Below are 20,856 nucleotides of genomic sequence, written 5' to 3'. Positions count from 1 at the left end.
CAGTATCCTCAAATGTCACAATGTAACCCTGGATCAGCCGGTATTACAAATAGTACCTAGTGCAGACCTGGGCAAATGAAGGCCCGGGGGGCCACATGCGGCCCGTTAAACTTTTCCATCTGGCCCGCCGGACATTCCCAAATAATTTTTTTAGTTCTTTAAGATGGAAATTGTAGCTATGATGTGCAGTGATGTTTTCTAATGACCGTAAGTCTATACAAAGTATTACAATGGTTGAAATCTGCGCTTATGGATGATATACTAGTTACTATGGTCATCTAATTAGTTACTATGGTAAGCTTAGCGATATATCAGATGTATCAGATTGTAGGTGGGTTTATTTTGTACCCTTCGCGTTCATATTTCACTGTTTGTTGCATTTTTGTTGCGCTTCACTTGATTGTCAAATATGTTGATCGAAATGGGGTTTGGCGTTCGTATTTTGTCAATATTCAGTGTTTTATCCTTCATAGAAAAATTTAAAATTCCAGTACGTTTTTTAAGGCGGACTGTCATAACGTTTTTAGTAGAGATGTCCGATAATATCGGCCTGCCGATATTATCGGACGATATATGCGTTAAAATGTAATATCGGAAATTATCGGTATCGTTTTTTTTTATTATCGGTATCGGTTTTTATTTTTTATTTATTTTTTATTAAATCAACATAAAAAACACAAGACACACTTACAATTAGTGCACCAACCCAAAAAACCTCCCTCCCCCATTTACACTCATTCACACAAAAGGGTTGTTTCTTTCTGTTATTAATATTCTGGTTCCTACATTATATATCAATACAGTTTGCAAGGGATACAGTCCGTAAGCACACATGATTGTGCGTGCTGCTGCTCCACTAATAGTACTAACCTTTAACACTTCATTTTACTCATTTTCATTCATTACTAGTTTCTATGTAACTGTTTTTATATTGTTGTACTTTCTTTTTTATTCAAGAAAATGTTTTTAATTTATTTATCTTATTTTACTAATTTTTTAAAAAAGTACCTTATCTTCACCATACCTGGTTGTCCAAATTAGGCATAATAATGTGTTAATTCCACGACTGCATATATCGGTTGATATCGGTATCGGTTGATATCGGTATCGGTAATTAAAGAGTTGGACAGTATCGGATATCGGCAAAAAGCCATTATCGGACATCCCTAGTTTTTAGCATTCAATCAGACATTATTATGAGGTTTTGTATTAGTGTTCCTAAACTGCAAGAAGTCAGTTTTCAAAAACAAGAAAAAAAATTACAAAAATGAGGGGTATTTTATTTGAACTATGCAAAATTATCTGCCAATAGAACAAAAAAAATTGGCTTGTCAGGACTTTCCAAAACAAGTAAAATTAAAGCTGCAAGCAGCGTTGGTCGGGCCCGCATATTTGGCAGGTGGTAGTCCTAAGTGTCCAAAAACTTTTGTATACTGTTAGTCCTAAGTGTCCCAAAACTTTTGTTGACATCAGCGCAGCGGTACAGTGGTTCTATTAAGGCTCGTAAAATCACAGCAGCATTATCAGCGCAGCGGTTCTTTGAAGGCTCGTAAAATCAAAACCGTAGCACTTATCAAAACTCTTTGAGTATCCGTCAATCAGAAGGGTTCAATCTCTCTCCTGTAGTAGTTTGAAGCCGAAACGACAAACGCGCTCAGAGGAGATAATGTTTGTTTGGTGACCGTTTTTTACAAAAATGTAGTTTTGGAGGCGGGATTGCAAACTTCCTGTTGATTTTTGCTGAAGGATGTCAATCTATGAAATGTAGGTCTAGGTGAGACCTACATAGAGGTTTTTGTTTAATGTCTCTAAGACGTTCGTACCGGAAGTTACAAGCAATTTTGTCTGTGTTTTCCTCTGAGGAGCAGTTTTGTCTCTGTTTAATTCAAAAATTGCGCTAGAGCGCAATTTTGAGTTTTGGGTTTTTTTTTTATTAGATCGCAATGTCCACCAGTCCTGATATGTGTGAAAAGTTTGGTGAGTTTTGAAGTATTTTAAGGGGGTCAAATTACAGGTCAAAGAGGCAAAAGTGACTGTTTTTAGTCATTTTTTGTCTTGAAGGGGAAATTGCCAACTTTCTGTTGGTTTTTGCCCGAGGATGTGAAATTATGAAATGTAGGTCTAAGTGAGACCTACATAGAAGTTTTTGTTTCATGTCTCTATGACCTTCCTAGTGGGGGTTACAGGCAGTTTGTTTTTGTTTTTTCCCTAGGGGGCGCTAGAGCGCAATTTAGATTTTTGGGGTTAGGTTTTTTTTACTAAAGTGTTTGGGGCACGTTTTTCTGTGTGTGTGTAAAATTTGGTGAGTTTTGAAGCATGTTAAGGGGGGCAAAATAGTGCGCAAAGCTGCGGAATAATAATAATAATGACAATGGTCCTGTGCGGACCCTAATTATACAGGGTACATGCGGACCCTAATAAAACCTTACAAATTCAAAAGAGTCCTTTGTCCCTGTACAAAGGACTCCCTGTGGGAGTCCTTCGTACAGGGTACATGCGGACCCTAATTGGCTAACCTCAATGAACCCAAAAATACCTTTAAAATAAGTATATTCTCACTAATAACAACTGTACTACTATATGAGTACGTATTTTCTATCTTTTCATTAAAAATAAAACAGCAAAGTCCATTTGGCTGTCATCTGTTTTAATTATGAGACACAATTGTGTCAAAGTCATGATTTTTTTTTTCATGCTTGAAATAAGAAATGATGACTTTAAAAAAGTAGTTTTATACTTGTGAGTGTTGATGACAGGCCAATCTGGCGCCCTAGGCAAGATTTTAGGTGGCGCCCCCCCACATCAGCAGTGAAGTGTATATACTCACAAGAAACCAAATAGCTTTGTCTTTGACCTTTTTTTTAACTTAAAGAAAGCAAATTAACAATCAGAATAGTTAACAAGATTTAAAAAAATATGGATAAATAAATGAATACAAAAAATGAATATATGAAATACAATATTTTTTACATACACAAAAACGTGTCAACAAGTTGCATAAAATAAATTAAAAATACAATATAAATAAGGCACTGCACAAAACAAGATATCAAACCAGTATGACTTTAACAACTATATTACAAAAAAGGGGATCCTACAGAGTTCTCTATTTGTGCTTTTTAATATTGCATTAACTAGAATGACTTACAAATGACTGTACACCAGGGAGTACTGTAATTACTTAACGTTACATTATTATTTTCCATAACAATTTAGCCCCCTCCATTACGCCCCCCCCCCCCCCCTCCAGGGGGGGGGGGGGCGTAATGTTGTAACAAATAATATTTCTATTAAATAGGCTTTACTTTGCATTTTAATTAATGTGGGATTATTCTATGTATTTAGAAATAATAGTACCAACTTTTTTTTTGTTTTTTTTTTGTCCTCCAACATTTGTGGCACTGGCGTGGCGCCCCCTGATGGACGGCGCCCTTAGCATTTGCCTATACGGCCTATGCCACGGGCCGGCCCTGGTTGATGACGCAGCTTTGCAACAGTTGATATTCTAGTTTCAAGCATGTTTTACTCAATATAGCTCATCAAATCTCAGCAACAAGCTGTAATATCTTACTGAGATCATTTAGGACCAAAACACTTAAAACAAGTAAAACACATAAAATATGCCTAGTGAGAATAATTATCTTATCAGACAGAAAATAAGCAAATATCACCCTTATTTGAGATATTTTATCTTACTTAGATTTCACTTTTTGCAGTGTAAAAATAGATATACCGGCCCCCGGACACATTTTTTTCTCTAAATGTGGCCCCCAAGTCAAAATAATTGCACAGGCCTGATCTAGTGGTACCCGCTAGTACTTGTTTTTGCCAATGCAAAAGCATCACTGGTGAGGAAAATGATATGAAAAGTATCGCTCTATTATTTTCCCAGCCAGCCAACTAAGAGCAAAAATCATCTTTTGTTCTAAGCCAAATATGTCTTCCAGGAGGTCTTGTTTGAGACTGTAAATTCCCTGAAAGCGTTTGAAATTAAGATCCGCCTTATCCCGGTTACAGTCGCGGCGTGGTACCGACAAAAACAGATGAGTGTTTCTCCCGGGGGAGCGAGTGGCGAGGTATGCAACCAGTTAGCGCTGTTGGCTGTTTTTGCAGCTGATCATAAAAGGCAACGTGCATGGGAACGCTCTCTCCGTAAGAACTGGAAAATGTTTGTCGCTATGAAAGCACGTTCACACAAAGCAGCAAGGTGGAGCAGAGTTAACGACGCCATAAAGGACTGGAACGGCTTGGTGAAGCGTGTGTTAATGTGACGTCTTCTGCGCCACACCGAGAAGTAAAACATTGCTAATACACTGCAAACACTGAAATCTAAGTAAGATGAAATATGTCAAATAAGGGTGATATTTGCTTATTTTCTGTCTGATAAGATAATTCTTCTCACTAAGCAGATTTGATGTTAGAGTGTTTTACTTGTTTTAAGTGTTTTGGTCCTAAATGATGTCAGTAAGATATTACAGCTTGTTGCTGAGATTTGATGAGCTATATTGAGTAAAACATGCTTGAAACTAGAATATCAACTGTTGCAAAGCTGTGTCATCAACACTCACAAGTATAAAACTACTTTTTTAAAGTCATAATTTCTTATTTCAAGCATGAAATACAAAAATCATGACTTTGACACAATTGTGTCTCATAATTAAAACAGATGACAGCCAAATGGACTTTGCTGTTTTATTTCCAATGAAACAATAGAAAACACGTACTCATATAGTATATTAAAAAAAAATAAAAAAATCCTTATACCCATACTTCCAGAAATATACATACATATCTATATACATACATATACATACACATATATACACATACACATATACATACATACATACATACATACATATACACACATATACATACATATACACAGTTTGTCAGCCCCGACAACCACCACGTGCACGCGCTGCCACCAGTCACAACATCAGCCACCCCCCTGCACCAGACCCAGCCACCACGGGCGTCCACACCACAAACAAACGGCAGCAGAAACAAATAAAAATAAATAAATAAAATAAAAATAAAATAAGTAAATAATAAAAATAAAAATAAAAGATAAATTAAAAAATAAATACAAAATAAATAAATAATAATAACCAACTGAGAACGTGCCCTGTATGTTAACGTAACATATGGTAAGAGTCATTCAAATAACTATAACATATAGAACATGCTATACGTTTACCAAACAATCTGTCACCCCTAATCGCTAAATCTCATGAAATCTTATACGTCTAGTCTCTTACGTGAATGACATCAATAATATTATAATGTGTTAATCATTTCACACATAAGTCGCTCCTGAGTATAAGTCGCACCCCCGGCCAAACTATGGAAAAAAACTGCCACTTATAGTCCGAAAAATACGGTATGTATATTTTAGCGTTCAATTTGTGTACACTCTTAGTAACCATATTTGGTTTCCTGATCGATGAGCAGCGGTAATCCAATGTAACTGGGGTTTTTTTTTTTGACCAAAGTATTTCCTGTGGAAACCTTTTTCTTTTATTTACACACGTTTCATTTCATTCAAATGAAAATCAAGCTTCCTTTTCCAAATGAGCTGTATTTCGACATACAGTAGTTCAGGGGTCACCAACCTTTTTGAAAGCAAGAGCTACTTCTTGGGTACTGATTAATGCGAAGGGCTACCAGTTTGATACACACTTAAATAAATTGCCAGAAATAGCCAATTTGCTCAATTTACCTTTAACTCTATGTTAGTATTAATAATTAATGATATTTACACTTAATTGAACAGTTTAAAAGAGGAGAAAACACGAAAAAAATGACAATTACATTTTGAAACATAGTTTATCTTCAATTTAACTCTTTAAAATTCAACCGAAAAAAAGAAGAGAAAAAGTTAAAAAAAGAATTTATGGAACATCATTAGTAATTTTTCCTGATTAAGATTCATTTTACAATTTTGATGACATGTTTTAAATAGGTTAAAATCCAGTCTACACTCCATCCATCCATTTTCTACCGTTTATTCCCTTCGGGGTCGCGGGGGGCGCTGGAGCCTATCTCAGCTACAATCGGGCGGAAGGCGGGGTACACCCTGGACAAGTCGCCACCTCATCGCAGGGCCAACACAGATAGACAGACAACATTCACACTCACATTCACACACTAGGGCCAATTTAGTGTTGCCAATCAACCTATCCCCAGGTGCATGTCTACACTTTGTTAGAATATATAACAAATTGGACCAAGCTATATTTCTAACAAAGACAAATCATTATTTCTTCTAGATTTTCCAGAACAAAAATTTTCAAAGAAATTCAAAAGACTTTGAAATAAGATTTAAATTTGATTCTACAGATTTTCTAGATTTGCCAGAATAATTTTTTTGAATTTTAATCATAATAAGTTTGAAGAAATATTTCACAAATACTCTTCGTCGAAAAAACAGAAGCTAAAATGAAGAATTAAATTAAAATTTATTTATTATTCTTTACAATTAAAAAACAAAAATTACATGAACATTGATTTAAATTGTCAGGAAAGAAGAGGAAGGAATTTAAAAGGTAAAAAGGTATATGTGTTTAAAAATCCTAAAATCATTTTTAAGGTTGTATTTTTTCTCTAAAATTGTCTTTCTGAAAGTTATAAGAAGCAAAGTAAAAAAATTAATGAATTTATTTAAACAAGTGAAGACCAAGTCTTTAAAATATTTTTTTGGATTTTCAAATTCTTTTTGAGTTTTGTCTCTCTTAGAATTAAAAATGTCGGGCAAAGCGAGACCAGCTTGCTAGTAAATAAATACAATTTAAAAATAGAGGCAGCTCACTGGTAAGTGCTGCTATTTGAGCTATTTTTAGAACAGGCCAGCGGGCTACTCAACTGGGGCCGTACTTATCAAGCTTCTTAGAATTACTCCTAAGAAGTCTGCTAAGAGTTGACTTAAGAGTAAATAAATTATTCGCTGAAAGCTGCACTTAAAAGTTAGTTATCAAGCGTCTTACTCACACTTTCAGCGAAGTGTAGGACTGAATCTTAAGTGTCACACTCAGAGCTGAATTACGACATTACTATGTGCCGTAAATGGAATTTTAGGTGACGTCATTTCTGTGTCCATAGAAATGACCAATCACGAAAGGGAATCCCTTGTCTAAGGATAAAGAAATATCTTGGAAATATTTAAGTGGACAATGGGAGTGTATATTTTGACAATAAACAACAAAATAATACAAAACAAACTAGTCCCCGCCGGCACTCACGCTACCGCTCCCTCTCTTCTGTCGCCCACACACTCACTGACGTCACTCACCTCACGGCCACACACATACGCTACTGTCATAACATTTTCTTTCCAATTCATTAATTAGGCAACTAATTTGAAACTGGTGTGGGTGGCTCTATATATACTAGCCCACTGCAGCCACATGCAGAAATCAACATGGAATCGAAAAGTATTAAATCTGTGACAAAAATAATACCCGCTCTGTCTAAACGATACTGTTTGATCAGCTGCTCGTCATCAAACAAATCCAGAACATTGTTCCGCTCCCTGAATGTTCGCGCACGTCTCTCTCGCCTCAGTGCCATCCCCTGCTGGCAACTCCTAACCACTTAAGACACCTCTGAAGGTCTCTTAAATATCGTGGAGAGTAGGAGTGATTCTTAGACTTAAGAACGTTGATAAAAAGCTTTTATTCTTAAGTTTGAGCGTAGGACTGAATTTCGCAAATTCTCAGGACTTAAGTGTAAAATGGCACTCTAAGAAGCTTGATAAGTACGGCCCCTGGTCCTTACGGGCTACCTGGTGCCCGCGGGCACCGCGTTGGTGACCCCTGCAGTAGCTGAAAGTCTGACAGTGAGCCTCCCTTCCCCGTAGGTCCGCCGCGCCGCCTCGACCCACCGTTGACGAGTGAGCGAGCAGATTAGCAGGAAGTTTAAACAAGAGGAAACATTCAAATAAAACACAGGAAGCGAGCTTAACTGCAACTCCTCCCAGTGGCTCTCTCTCCTCTTTTTGGGGGTGGAGGGGACCAATTATCATTGCTTAACGGGATTAATTACTCTGACTTCTCTTTCTATTCCTTACCCGCTCGGAACAAACGGGTCATAAATCCTGGCCGGCGCAGCGCAGCCTGAGAGAAACACTGCGATTAGCATAACAAGTTAGGGAATCACTAAAGTGCCTCCAGAGAAAACAGCACACAGGATGCAGGCTGGGATTTAGGAGGGCTGTTTAAATGGAATAAAAATGTTTGGGGAAGTGGGAGAGGCGGGGACGAGAGAGAGGGGAGACAACAGAGGTGATGTCCTGTCGGCCAAAGCACAGAAATCGATAAGCACAAAGAGCTCCAAATGTCATCTGTGGCATTTAAAGGAAGTACTCTAGTGCTGGGGTCCCCAACCTCTTATTGTAGCCATTATTTTCACGGACCGGCCTTTCACGTGTGGCACATAAATATAGCAAATAAGTGCCGGGAAAACGAATACATGAAAAAACTCACCGTAACGTTGAATTAGTGCAGGGGTGGGCAATTAATTTTTACCGGGGGCCGCATGAGCAACCCGAGCACTGCTGGAGGGCCACATCGACAATATTTCAATTACATTTTGCTCAATATTATTTTTGATATATACCGTAAGATAAATAATAATAATAATAATAATAATTAATAGAGATGTCCGATAATATCGGGTGCAAGCCTGGCTCAGGGAGGAGGACGCCCCTGCCATGCAGAGTCCCCAGGGATTGTACCAACTAGTCCTTTCAACAAATAATTATATATATACACAAATATATATTCCTTGCGCACTAATTGACTGAAAGAGCACGCACTTGGCGCAATGATGTCATGTTATCCATGGAAAAATGCATTTTTAGAGAATATGATTTGCCTGAGCGGCTAGGAGACCCCGAGAGTAACAAGCGCTTGCCTTGTTGCCTTTCCATTAAGAACAATAAATTAGTTTTTAGTATAAGTTTGCTGGTTTCAAGAAATGTAATGCCGAGTGCATATCATTATGTCAAGATAATGGCACTAGCATTTACTTCATTTAAGAATATTTTTCAACATATTGAGCAAAAAGGTCTCTTTTTTCTCTACCAAGAAAAGTGCACTTGTTATTAGTTAGAATATACTTATTTTAAGCTATTTTGGCGTTCATTGAGGTTACCTAATTCGACTTGTTTTGGAAAGTTTTGACAAGCCGAATTTTCTTGTTCTATTGGCAGATAATTTTGCTTCGTTCAAATAAAATACCCCTCATTTTTGTATTTTTTTTTTTCTTGTTTTTGAACACTGACTTTTTGCAGTGTGTGTGTGTGAAAGGACAGACAGATGGTTACATCACGTCAATGAAACAGGTGCGTTATGATTATGCATGTGAATGGACAGACGTACGCTTACAATCCGAGAAAAGTTCAATGGTGTGAAATCATAGGTAATAAAGAGAAGTGAAAGGTTGTAATCCCGGACTAGATCGTGCTGACTGACAAGTCAATGAAGCATCAATGGAACAAATCAGCAAAAAAGGCTGCAAGGCCGCGGGAAAGGAATCTGCCGTTTGTCACACTTGTCATCTGCTGCGGCGAAAGGAGGCGAGCGCGTCTTTTTACAGTTTCTCCGCTAAATCTCAACAACTTTGCCCGAGCGAGCAGATGGGCCGGCTAATTAGCGGCGCCGCTCGATGAAGAGGGAGCGGCTTCCAGACGTCCTGACACGTTTTAATAACACGTCATACCTTGGAGTGGCGCTTCTTCTTATGCGTCTTCAGCGGCGGCGGCGCTCTTTAGCTAAAAGGCACGCTCGTTTATACAAACACGTGCGTGCACGAGGGCCGCGATAAAAGTCAGCCTCGCGAAAACCAAACACCCAGTGTGTATGTTAATATGCACAATTAGCTCAGCGCAGGCCTGGCCCTAACCAATCTGGCGCCCTAGGCAATGAAGTGTATATACTCACAAGAAACCGAATAGCTTTGTCTTTGACCTTTTTTTTAACTTAAAGAAAGCAAATTAACATATTATATGAGAACGTTATGTTATGATTATCTTTAACCGAATCACAGCAGTGCTCAAATTAAAAAACAGCATTCCCTCTCATGTGATATTGCTTGATTAACATTAATGATGTGCACTTTAACAACTAGGCTTACAACTATACCTAATATATAAAAGGGTGGAAAAGTGACTATTACCTGCAGGGCAAACATTAGCTAACCAGAAGGCAATAACAATGTCAACAAAAAACACCTGCTTAAAAGATCTAATACAAATGTCCCTGAGGAATGTAAGGTGGGAGTACTGTAATTACCTAACGTTACATTATTATTTTCCATAACAATTTAGCCCCCTCCACAATATTAACCCGACGTTAAAACAGAACTAGCTATTTATTGATTAGCAATTGCCGAATCATGTAACATTAGCTTAATGCTAAAAAGCCAGGTTGCTATCACATTCTGTAACAGACAAATAATTTCATGTAGGCTAACATTACCTACCTGCTACCTCTGTCTTTTTCTCGTTTCTCCTCCTCTTTTCTCTTTTTTCTTCCCTGGGCACCTGACAGTTTTGGCCGTTTTGACATCTTGTGTTGATTTTTTTAAGTGGTGACGTCCAAAAAGAGTCATGATACGGGAAGGGAGGGGGCGCACTGTGCGGGGGGAGGTGGGGCGTAATGTTGTAACAAATAATATTTCTATTAAATAGGCTTTACTTTGCATTTTAATTAACGTGGGATTATTTTTTGTATTTAGAAATAATAATACCAACTTTTTTTTTTTTTTTTCTCCAACATTTGTGGCACTGGCGTGGCGCCCCCTGATGGGCGGCGCCCTTAGCATTTGCCTATACGGCCTATGCCACGGGCCGGCCCTGGCTCAGCGCGTGTGTGTGTGTGTGTGTGTGCGCGCTCATGCTATCTGCTGACTGTTCAACACCGAGATGGGTCGGACTGCAGCTCAATCGGTGGCATCAAGGCCTCCTGCGGGGCCCCACTTAAAGGCGGTGGCGGCACCCACCCACCACGCATGCAGCAACAACAACAAAAAAACACGATGAAAAAAAAAATTCCATCATTATATCACCAGCATCTTTTTTTCCCCTCTTTTGCCATCCAGCGGGCGCTCATTGCCATGGTGATCCTGGTTAAGAGGCTTAGGCCCATGCTGATGGTTGCTGGGGGACACTCCCATCGCCATGGTAATAGCAGACGGGAGGACGCTCGCATTGCCATGGTGACGATGGCAAGAGTCGGGCCATGCCAACCAATAAGACGGTGGATAGATGCCACGCTCGGGGCGTGACCGGAATGGCCGCGTCTTCTTAGCCTCGGGGCCGGTTTTGATGAAACGTATCTTCACGCCGCAAGGAGGAGACTTATTTTTGACACTTTGAAGACCAAAAAAAGGCTGCGGGCTGCAGACAAAAACAATACGTCTGTTTGGGGTGGCTGTTTGGACACTTCTCGCTGTCCAAACAGACATGACCTCATTCGGCTTGTTGCCATGACAGCAGCTTGTCAACGCATATTGTTTGGCCTAAAATAGCTTCGTTTGCAAGTACAGTCATGGTCAAGATGATCTTTAAAGGCCTACTGAAATGATTTTTTTTTTATTTAAACGGGAATAGCAGATCCATTCTATGTGTCATACTTGATCATTTTGCGATATTGCCATATTTTTGCTGAAAGGATTTAGTAGAGAAAATCGACGATAAAGTTCGCAACTTTTGCTCGCTGATAAAAAAAAAGCCTTGCCTGTAGCGGAAGTAGCGTGACGTCACAGGAGCTAGTATTCCTCACAATTCCCCAACGTTTACAATGGAGCGAGAGAGATTCGGACCGAGAAAGTGACGATTACCCCATTAATTTGAGCGAGGATGAAAGATTCGTGGATGAGGAACGTAAGAGTGAAGGACTAGAGTGCAGTGCAGGACGTATCTTTTTTCGCTCTGACCGTAACTTAGGTACAAGCTGGCTCATTGGATTCCACACTCTCTCCTTTTTCTATTGTGGATCACGGATTTGTATTTTAAACCACCTTGGATACTATATCCTCTTGAAAATGAGAGTCGAGAACGCGAAATGGACATTCAGTGCCTTTTATCTCCACGAAAATACATCGGCGAAATGCTTTAGCTACGAGCTAACGTGATAGCATCGTGCTTTAACTGCATATAGAAACAAAAAAATAAACCCCTGACTGGAAGGATAGATAGAAAATCAACAATACTATTAAACCGTGGACATGTAAATACACGTTTAATGCTTTCCAGGCTGGCGAAGGTTAACAATGCTGTGCTAACGACGCCATTGAAGCTAACTTAGCAACCGGACCGCACAGAGCTATGCTAAAAACATTAGCTCTCCACCTACGCCAGCCAGCCCTCATTTGCTCATCAACACCCGTGCTCACCTGCGTTCCAGCGATCGGCAGAAGGACGAAGGACTTCACCCGATGCGTTTGGCGGCCCGGAGACGTAGGAAGTCAAGGTGAGGTCGGCGGCTAGCGCTCCAACAAAGTCCTCCTGGTTGTGTTGCTGTAGTCCGCTGCTAATACACCGATCCCACCTACAACTGTCTTCTTTGCAGCCTTCATTGTTCATTAAACAAATTGCAAAAGATGTCCAGAATACTGTGGAATTATGAAATGAAAACAGAGCTTTTTGTATAGGATTCTACGGGGTACCATAACTTCCGTTATACTGACTTCGTCACGCGCATACGTCATCATACCGCGACGTTTCAGCCGGATATTTCCCGGGAAATTTAAAATGTCACTTTATAAGTTAACCCGGCCGTATTGGCATGTGTTGCAATGTTAAGATTTCATCATTGATATATAAACTATCAGACTGCGTGGTCGCTAGTAGTGGCTTTCAGTAGGCCTTTAAATCATCTTTAAAACAACTTTTTCTACTATTTTGATGTAAATGTGGGTTCTTTTTGCACGATTTTCTGTTCCAGCAGCGTTGTCGTGGCGGTGTCCAAGTTAGGCATACTAATGTGTTAATTCCACGACTGTACCGGTATCGGTTGATATCGGTATCGGTAATTAAGAGTTGGACAATATCGGAATATCGGCAAAAAGGCCATTATCGGACATCCCTATTAACAAAAATATGTCCTCACACTTTACATGTTATCACTGGCCATGTTTTTGCAAGTGAGCCACTTCCGGCCGGTAAAAAAAAAAAAAGTGATGACGTCACGACTATTGTCGACAAATATAATTGTCAGCGACAAATTTTATCGTGGACAATGTCGACTAATGGTTGCAGCTAGAGATGTCCGATAATTTCGGCCTGCCGATATTATCGGCCGATATATGCGTTAAAATGTAATATCGGAAATGATCGGTATCGGTTTTTTTATTATCGGTATCGTTTTTTTAAATTTATTTTTTAAAATTAAATCCACATAAAAAACACAAGATACACTTACAATTAGTGCACCAAGCCAAAAAACCTCCCTCCCCCATTTACACTCATTCACACAAAAGGGTTGTTTCTTTCTGTTATTAATATTCTGCTTCCTACATTATATATCAATATATATCAATACAGTCTGCAAGGGATACAGTCCGTAAGCACACATGATTGTGCGTGCTGCTGCTCCACTAATAATACTAACCTTTAACAGTTCATTTTACTCATTTTCATTCATTACTAGTTTCTATGTAACTGTTTTTATATTGTTGTACTTTCTTTTTTATTCAAGAAAATGTTTTTAATTTATTTATCTTAATTTATTTTATTATTATTTTAAAAAAGGACCTTATCTTCACCATACCTGGTTGTCCAAATTAGGCATAATAATGTGTTAATTCCACGACTGTACCGGTATCGGTTGATATCGGTCGTGGGCGGGGGGCGTGTTTGGGGGCGTGGTTATTTACAGCTTGAATTCACCAACTCGAGTATTTCATATATATATATATATATATATATCTATATATATATATATTTTATATATTTATTTTGTTTACATAAAAGAAATACTTGAATTTCAGTGTTCCAGTGGCTATCCATTAGATGGCAGTATTGTCCTGTTTAACTTCTCCGTTCATGATGAGTATATCATTTCGGCCACCGTGTTCAATGGAGAAGTCTGTTCTACAAAATTTACAACATACACCTTCCCCTTCGAACTGTCCTGGATGAACTGAAATTCTTGTTTCCATTCGTTTTGGAACTTGCAAGCGTATTTCTTCATCTTGCTCGTCGACGGCGTCGCCATGTCTGTAACTTCCTTGTTCTTCTGCTCCGTCTCCTTGTTGTGTGCGCAGTTGTCCACTCTATAAAAGCCCTAGATGTTATGACGTCATTGGGCAGGCAAGCTGTTTATATTGTGGGAAAGCGCATTGAGCTGGAGGGGGCGTGGCCTCCAGCTCCGGCTGAATACCGGGAGTTTGTCGGGAGAAAATCTCTAACGGGAGGTTGTCGGGAGAGGCGCTGAATGCCGGGAGTCTCCCGCTAAAAACGGGAGGGTTGGCAAGTATGCTATTAACAAGAATATGTCCTCACACTTTACATGTTATTACTGGCCATGTTTTTTGCAAGTGACCCACTTCCGGCCGGGAAAACACGAGTGATGACGTCACGACTATTGTCGACAAATATAATTGTCAGCGACAAATTTTATCGTGGACAATGTCGACTAATGGTTGCAGCCCTAATACGAAGTACAATCTATTGTTCCCATTAGCTACGGAATGACAGCATATGATTACATTTCATCCTCGTCCGTCTTCTTCAGGGATGTGAGCACCTTTTGAGAAATAAAAAGAGGAAAGCTCTCGGCACAAAGTGCTGCCAAGCAATTACCTGCAAATGGGAGCATTTGTACATTATATTTCACCTTTTACATGTACTCTCATCTACCAAACTCTTTTGGCAGTTGTTTTGAGACTTACATGTAATGTACCACAGAACGTTTTGTATTTTTAGTTAGGGATGTCCGATAATGGCTTTTTGCCGATATCCGATATGCCGATATTGTCCAACTCTTTAATTACCGATACGGATATCAACCGATATATACAGTCGTGGAATTAACACATTATTATGCCTAATTTGGACAACCAGGTATGGTGAAGATAAGGTCCTTTTTAAAAAAATGAATCAAATAAAATAAAATAAATTAAAAACATTTTCTTGAATAAAAAAGAAAGTACAACAATATAAAAACAGTTACATAGAAACTAGTAATTAATGAAAATTTGTAAAATTAACTGTTAAAGGTTAGTACTATTAGTGGAGCAGCAGCACGCACAATCATGTGTGCTTACGGACTGTATCCCTTGCAGACTGTATTGATATATATTGATATATAATGTAGGAAGCAGAATATTAATAACAGAAAGAAACAACCCTTTTGTGTGAATGAGTGTGAATGGGGGAGGGAGGTTTTTTGGGTTGGTGCACTAATTGTAAGTGTATCTTGTGTTTTTTATGTGGATTTAATAAAAATAAAAAAAATAAAAAAAATATTTTAAAAAAAACGATACTGATAATAAAAAAACCCGATACCGATAATTTCCGATATTACATTTTAACGCATTTATCGGCCGATAATATCGGCAGACATCTCTATTTTTAGTAGATCGTTCACTGTCAATATTATACATTCAAAACGTTTCCCATTTGACAACTCTATCCTGTAGCCTAACGTCTCGGGTAATATACCGTATTTTCCGCACTATAAGGCGCACCGGATTATAAGGCGCACCTTCAATGAATGGCCCATTATAAAACTTTGTTCACATATAAGGCGCGCTGCATTATAAGGCGCATAGAATACATTGCAAAAAGTGAAATGTAAATAACATGAAATATGTCAAATAAGGGTGATATTTGCTTATTTTCTGTCTGATAAGATAATTCTTCTCACTAAGCAGATTTTATGTTAGAGTGTTTTACTTGTTTTGCTCCTAAGTGATCTCAGTAAGATATTACAGCTTGTTGCTGAGATTTGATGAGCTATATTGAGTAAAACATGCTTGAAACTAGGGATGTCTGATAATGGCTTTTTGCCGATATCCGATATGCCGATATTGTCCAACGCTTTAATTACTGATACCGATATCAACCGATATATACAGTCGTGGAATTAACACATTATTATGCCTAATTTGGACAACCAGGTATGGTGAAGATAAGGTACTTTTTTAAAAAATGAATCAAATAAAATAAAATAGATGAATTAAAAACATTTTCTTGAATAAAAAATAAAGTAAAACAATATAAAAACAGTTACATAGAAACTAGTAATTAATGAAAATGAGTAAAATGAAGTGTTAAAGGTTAGTACTATTAGTGGAGCAGCAGCACGCACAATCATGTGTGCTTACGGACTGTATCCCTTGCAGACTGTATTGATATATATTGATATATAATGTAGGAAGCAGAATATTAATAACAGAAAGAAACAACCCTTTTGTGTGAATGAGTGTAAATGGGGGGAGGGAGGTTTTTTGGGTTGGTGCACTAATTGTAAGTGTATCTTGTGTTTTTTATGTTGTTTTAATCAAAAAAATATATATATTATTATTATTTTTTATTTATTTCTTGTGCGGCCCGGTACCAATCGATCCACGGACCGGTACCGGGCCACGACCCGGTGGTTGGGGACCACTGCTCTAGAACAGTGGTTCTTCACCTTGTTGGAGGTACCGAACCCCACCAGTTTCATATGCGCATTCACCCAACCCTTCTTTTTTTTCCAAATTCAAGACAAAGTTATATGTTTTTGGTAACACTTTAGTATGGGGAACATATTCTAAGTAACAAAGACTTAATTTAGACTGTTTTTTGGACACTAGGGGAACATATTCTAAGTAATAAATACTTAATTCAGAGTTATTTGGTTAGGGTTAGGGTTCGGGTTATTTGGTTAGGGTCAGGGTTAGAGGGTTAGGGTTATAATAAGGCCATGCCAAATAAGGCATTAATAAGTACTTAATAATGACTAGTTAAGAGCCAATATGTTACTAATTTTCATGTTAATAAGCAACTAATTAATGGTGAATATGTTCCCCATACTAAAGTGTTACCATGTTTTATTACTGGTGCACTTGATGAAGCGTGCATGAACATCACCTTGTTCCAACAACAAAACCAACACAGTGCATAAACTCACAACAAATGACACACCTGCAAACCAGTCAGCTGTTGCCGTATCCGTAATACGCCGATAGGGAGAAGTTTGTATTTACACGATGAGTCGGGTGTGTCTTGACCTCCGCCGAACCCCTGAGCCCGTTTTTGACAGACTCATTGTTTGCATCACATGGGTGTGTGAATGGACACACAGGTGTGGGCAATGGGCAAATGGAAAGACGGATGTTTACGTTGCATGGCTTTGCAAATGGACAGACATGTTTACATTACATGTGGGTTTGAATGAAGGGACAGATGTTTATGTTACATGGGTATGTGAATGGACAGACATGTTTACGTTACATGTGTGTTTGAATGGAGAGGCAGAAGTCTGTCTATGTTACGTCGGTATGTGAGTGGACAGACATTTTTACATTACACGTGTGTTTGACTGGATGTCTGACAGACATGTTTAAGTTACACGTGTTTAAATGAAGAGACAGATGTGTGTTACGTGGGTATGTGAAAGGACAGACATGTTTACGTTACCTGCGTGTTAGAATGGAGAGGCAGATGTATGTCTATGTTACGTCGGTATGTGAATGGACAGACATGTTTACGTTACACGTGTGTTTGACTGGATGTCTGACAGACATGTTTAAGTTACACGTGTTTAAACGAAGAGACAGATGTGTGTTACATGGGTATGTGAATGGACAGACATGTTTACATTACATGTGTGTTTGAATGAAGAGACAGAGGTTTGTTACATGGGTATGTGAAAGGACAGACTTGTTTTTGTTACCTTTGTGTTTGAATGGAGAGGCAGATGTCTGTCTATGTTACATGGGTTTTTGAATGGACAGACATGTTTACGTTACGTGTGTTTGAATGGAGAGGCAGATGTCTGTCTGTTACAGGGGAATGTGAATGGGCAGACATGTTTACATTACATGTGTGTTTGAATGGAGAGACATATCTTTATGTTACGTGGGTATGTGAATGGACAGTCATGTTTACATTACATGTGTGTTTGAATGGAGAGTCAGACGTCTACATTACGTGGGTATGTGAATGGACTAACCGGCAAGTAGTTGCTTGAGAAGTCAGGCTAGATATTAGACAATCTGTGATGCAGTCATCATAAGAGGCTGACAGGACGCCCGCCTCACCCCCAATCAGAGCTGTGGTTACCAGCGCCCCGTCAACAGAGTCAACAAGTCACGGGTAGTGTGAAACCGCCCGCCGACATCCACGTAAGATTCCAGAAAGCGTACGAGTGGAAACATTCCGTGGAGAAGGTAGAAGAGCGAAGAGATGGTAGTGCAAAGAATGGACAGACCGCTGTTTGACAAATATTGTGAGACGTGCAAAGAAGGCTTGCTGCTGTTTTCTTTGCTGACATCAACATCAATTTTCCTGGCGCGGCTTCTCCTCGCCCAGCGTGGGTCCCGCGTTGGGAAACCGGAGAGGAAATTCTCGGAGCCGCGAGGGAGCCGAATCAAAGAGCCGCGGCTCCGAGACCTCTGGCACACTGAACTTGGTCGTGACCCCCCCTCACCCCCACCCTCACCCTTCTGGCAAACCCAGTGAAAGCTGCACATTCAAGCAGCCTCTCACAGAGATCAATTCACCACAAAAGAAGCAGGAAGCCCGTCTGCTGCACACCACCGCACCGCTTGGCGGGATTGCGCAACACTGTAGCGCCTTCTCTTCTGCGCACGATCTGGTTAGTTTGACCAAAGCTTCCATTTTGTGTAAAAAACATGAAATAATCGCATTCTCCAAACACTTTTTGATGCCGACAGCCGGACACGGCACCCAAAGGGTGGGGCTACAAAAAACAAGACAATATTCCACAAAGGTATATTAACAATTATAAAGTAGTTAATAATCAGGCATGTTAACTTAGCGCAGGGGTCACCAACGCGGTGCCCGCGGGCACCAGGCAGCCCGTAAGGACCAGATGAGTAGCCCGCTGGCCTGTTCTAAAAATAGCTCAAATAGCAGCACTTACCAGTGAGCTGCCTCTATTTTTTAAATTGTATTTATTTACTAGCAAGCTGGTCTCGCTTTGCCTGACATTTTTAATTCTAAGAGAGACAAAACTCAAATAGAATTTGAAAATCCAAGAAAATATTTTAAAGACTTCACTTGTTTAAATAAATTCATAATTTTTTTTTACTTCGCTTCTTATAACTTTCAGAAAGACAATTTTAGAGAAAAAATACAACCTTAAAAATAATTTTAGGATTTTTAAACACATATACCTTTTTACCTTTTAAATTCATTCCTCTTCTTTCCTGACAATTTAAATCAATGTTCAAGTAAATGTATTTTTTTACTGTAAAGAATAATAAATACATTTTAATTTAATTCTTCATTTTAGCTTCTGTTTTTTCGACGAAGAATATTTGTGAGATATTTCTTCAAACTTATTATGATTCAAATTCAAAAAAATTATGATGGCAAATCTAGAGAATCCGTAGAATCAAATTTAAATCTTATTTCAAAGTCTTCTGAACTTCTTTTAAAATTTTTGTTCTGGAAAATCTAGAAGAAATAATGATTTGTCTTTGTTAGAAATATAGCTTGGTCCAATTTGTTATATATTCTAACAAAGTGCAGATTGGATTTTAACCTATTTAAAACATGTCATCAAAATTCTAAAATTAATCTTAATCAGGAAAAAGTACTAATGATGTTCCATAAATTCTTTTTTTTTTAAAAAGATTCGAATTAGCTAGTTTTTTTCTTCTTTTTTTCGGTTGAATTTTGAATTTTAAAGAGTCGAAATTGAAGATAAACTATGTTTCAAAATTTAATTGTCATTTTTTTCGTGTTTTCTCCTCTTTTAAACTGTTCAATTAAGTGTAAATACCATTAATTATTAATAATAACATAGAGCTAAAGGTAAATTGATCAAATTGGCTATTTTCGGCAATTTATTTAAGTGTGTATCAAACTGGTAGCCCTTCGCATTAATCACTACCCAAGAAGTAGCTCTTGCTTTCAAAAAGGTTGGTGACCCCTGACTTAGCGTATATTACCAAATAGTAGCCCGGGCGTTTATTTCACATAATCGATTTTGGAGACGGGCGTTTAAAAGAAGCAGGCGATTATTTGCACAAGGCTTTTATTTCTTTTTGCAGCAGCCTGCACCAGGCCATTATTTGGTTACAATGCTGACTGTCCAGTATTTGTTTTTCGTACAAAAAACTTTAAATGTAAAAGTTATTGTAAACATACAAACAAAAAAACAAGAGATCAACATGAGGTAGACTATCAACAGACAAGAGATCAACAAGGCCTCAACGTGGCAGTAGTGCAACAATTGTCCGACCGCCACCTATCCTTCATCATTCAATTCACCGGTGTGAGTGGCACCGGGGGCAAGGGTGAAGTGTCCCTCTACAGAATTTCCTCTCTGGTCAACAAAAGCACCTTGAGGATTCTGGCGGGAACTCTCGTTCAACCCTTTTTCGATTACGCATGCACCTCCTGGTACCCTAGCACCTCCAAAACCCTCTAGACTCCAAACATCTCAGAACAAGCTAGTCAGATTACTTCTAGACCTCCACCCCAGATCACACCTCACTCCTACCCACTTCTCCAAAGTGGGCTGGCTCAGGGAGTTAAACAACTTGCACTGAGCCTGGTCTATAAAATCCGCTACACCTCCCTGATACCGAAGTACATGTCAAACTACTTCCTTAACGTAAATGACCGCCATAACCACAACACCAGGGGGAGCTCCACTAACCACGTTAAACTCA

At 38.8% G+C, this 20,856-nt stretch overlaps 1 long non-coding RNA gene across 1 annotated transcript in view; it reads right to left on the bottom strand.

The window, feature by feature from the left end:
• Positions 1-20,856, bottom strand: part of LOC133659086 (uncharacterized) — a 206,587-nt gene that overhangs the window by 58,899 nt on the left and 126,832 nt on the right. The gene's annotated exons all lie outside the window — the stretch shown is intronic.

The sequence above is a fragment of the Entelurus aequoreus genome, linkage group LG10 (assembly GCF_033978785.1).
Source record: "Entelurus aequoreus isolate RoL-2023_Sb linkage group LG10, RoL_Eaeq_v1.1, whole genome shotgun sequence".
In the NCBI taxonomy this organism is placed as follows: Eukaryota; Metazoa; Chordata; class Actinopteri; order Syngnathiformes; family Syngnathidae; genus Entelurus; species Entelurus aequoreus.
The sequence above is the reverse complement of the archived record's forward strand: the minus strand, read 5'-3'. Positions and strand labels throughout refer to the sequence as shown.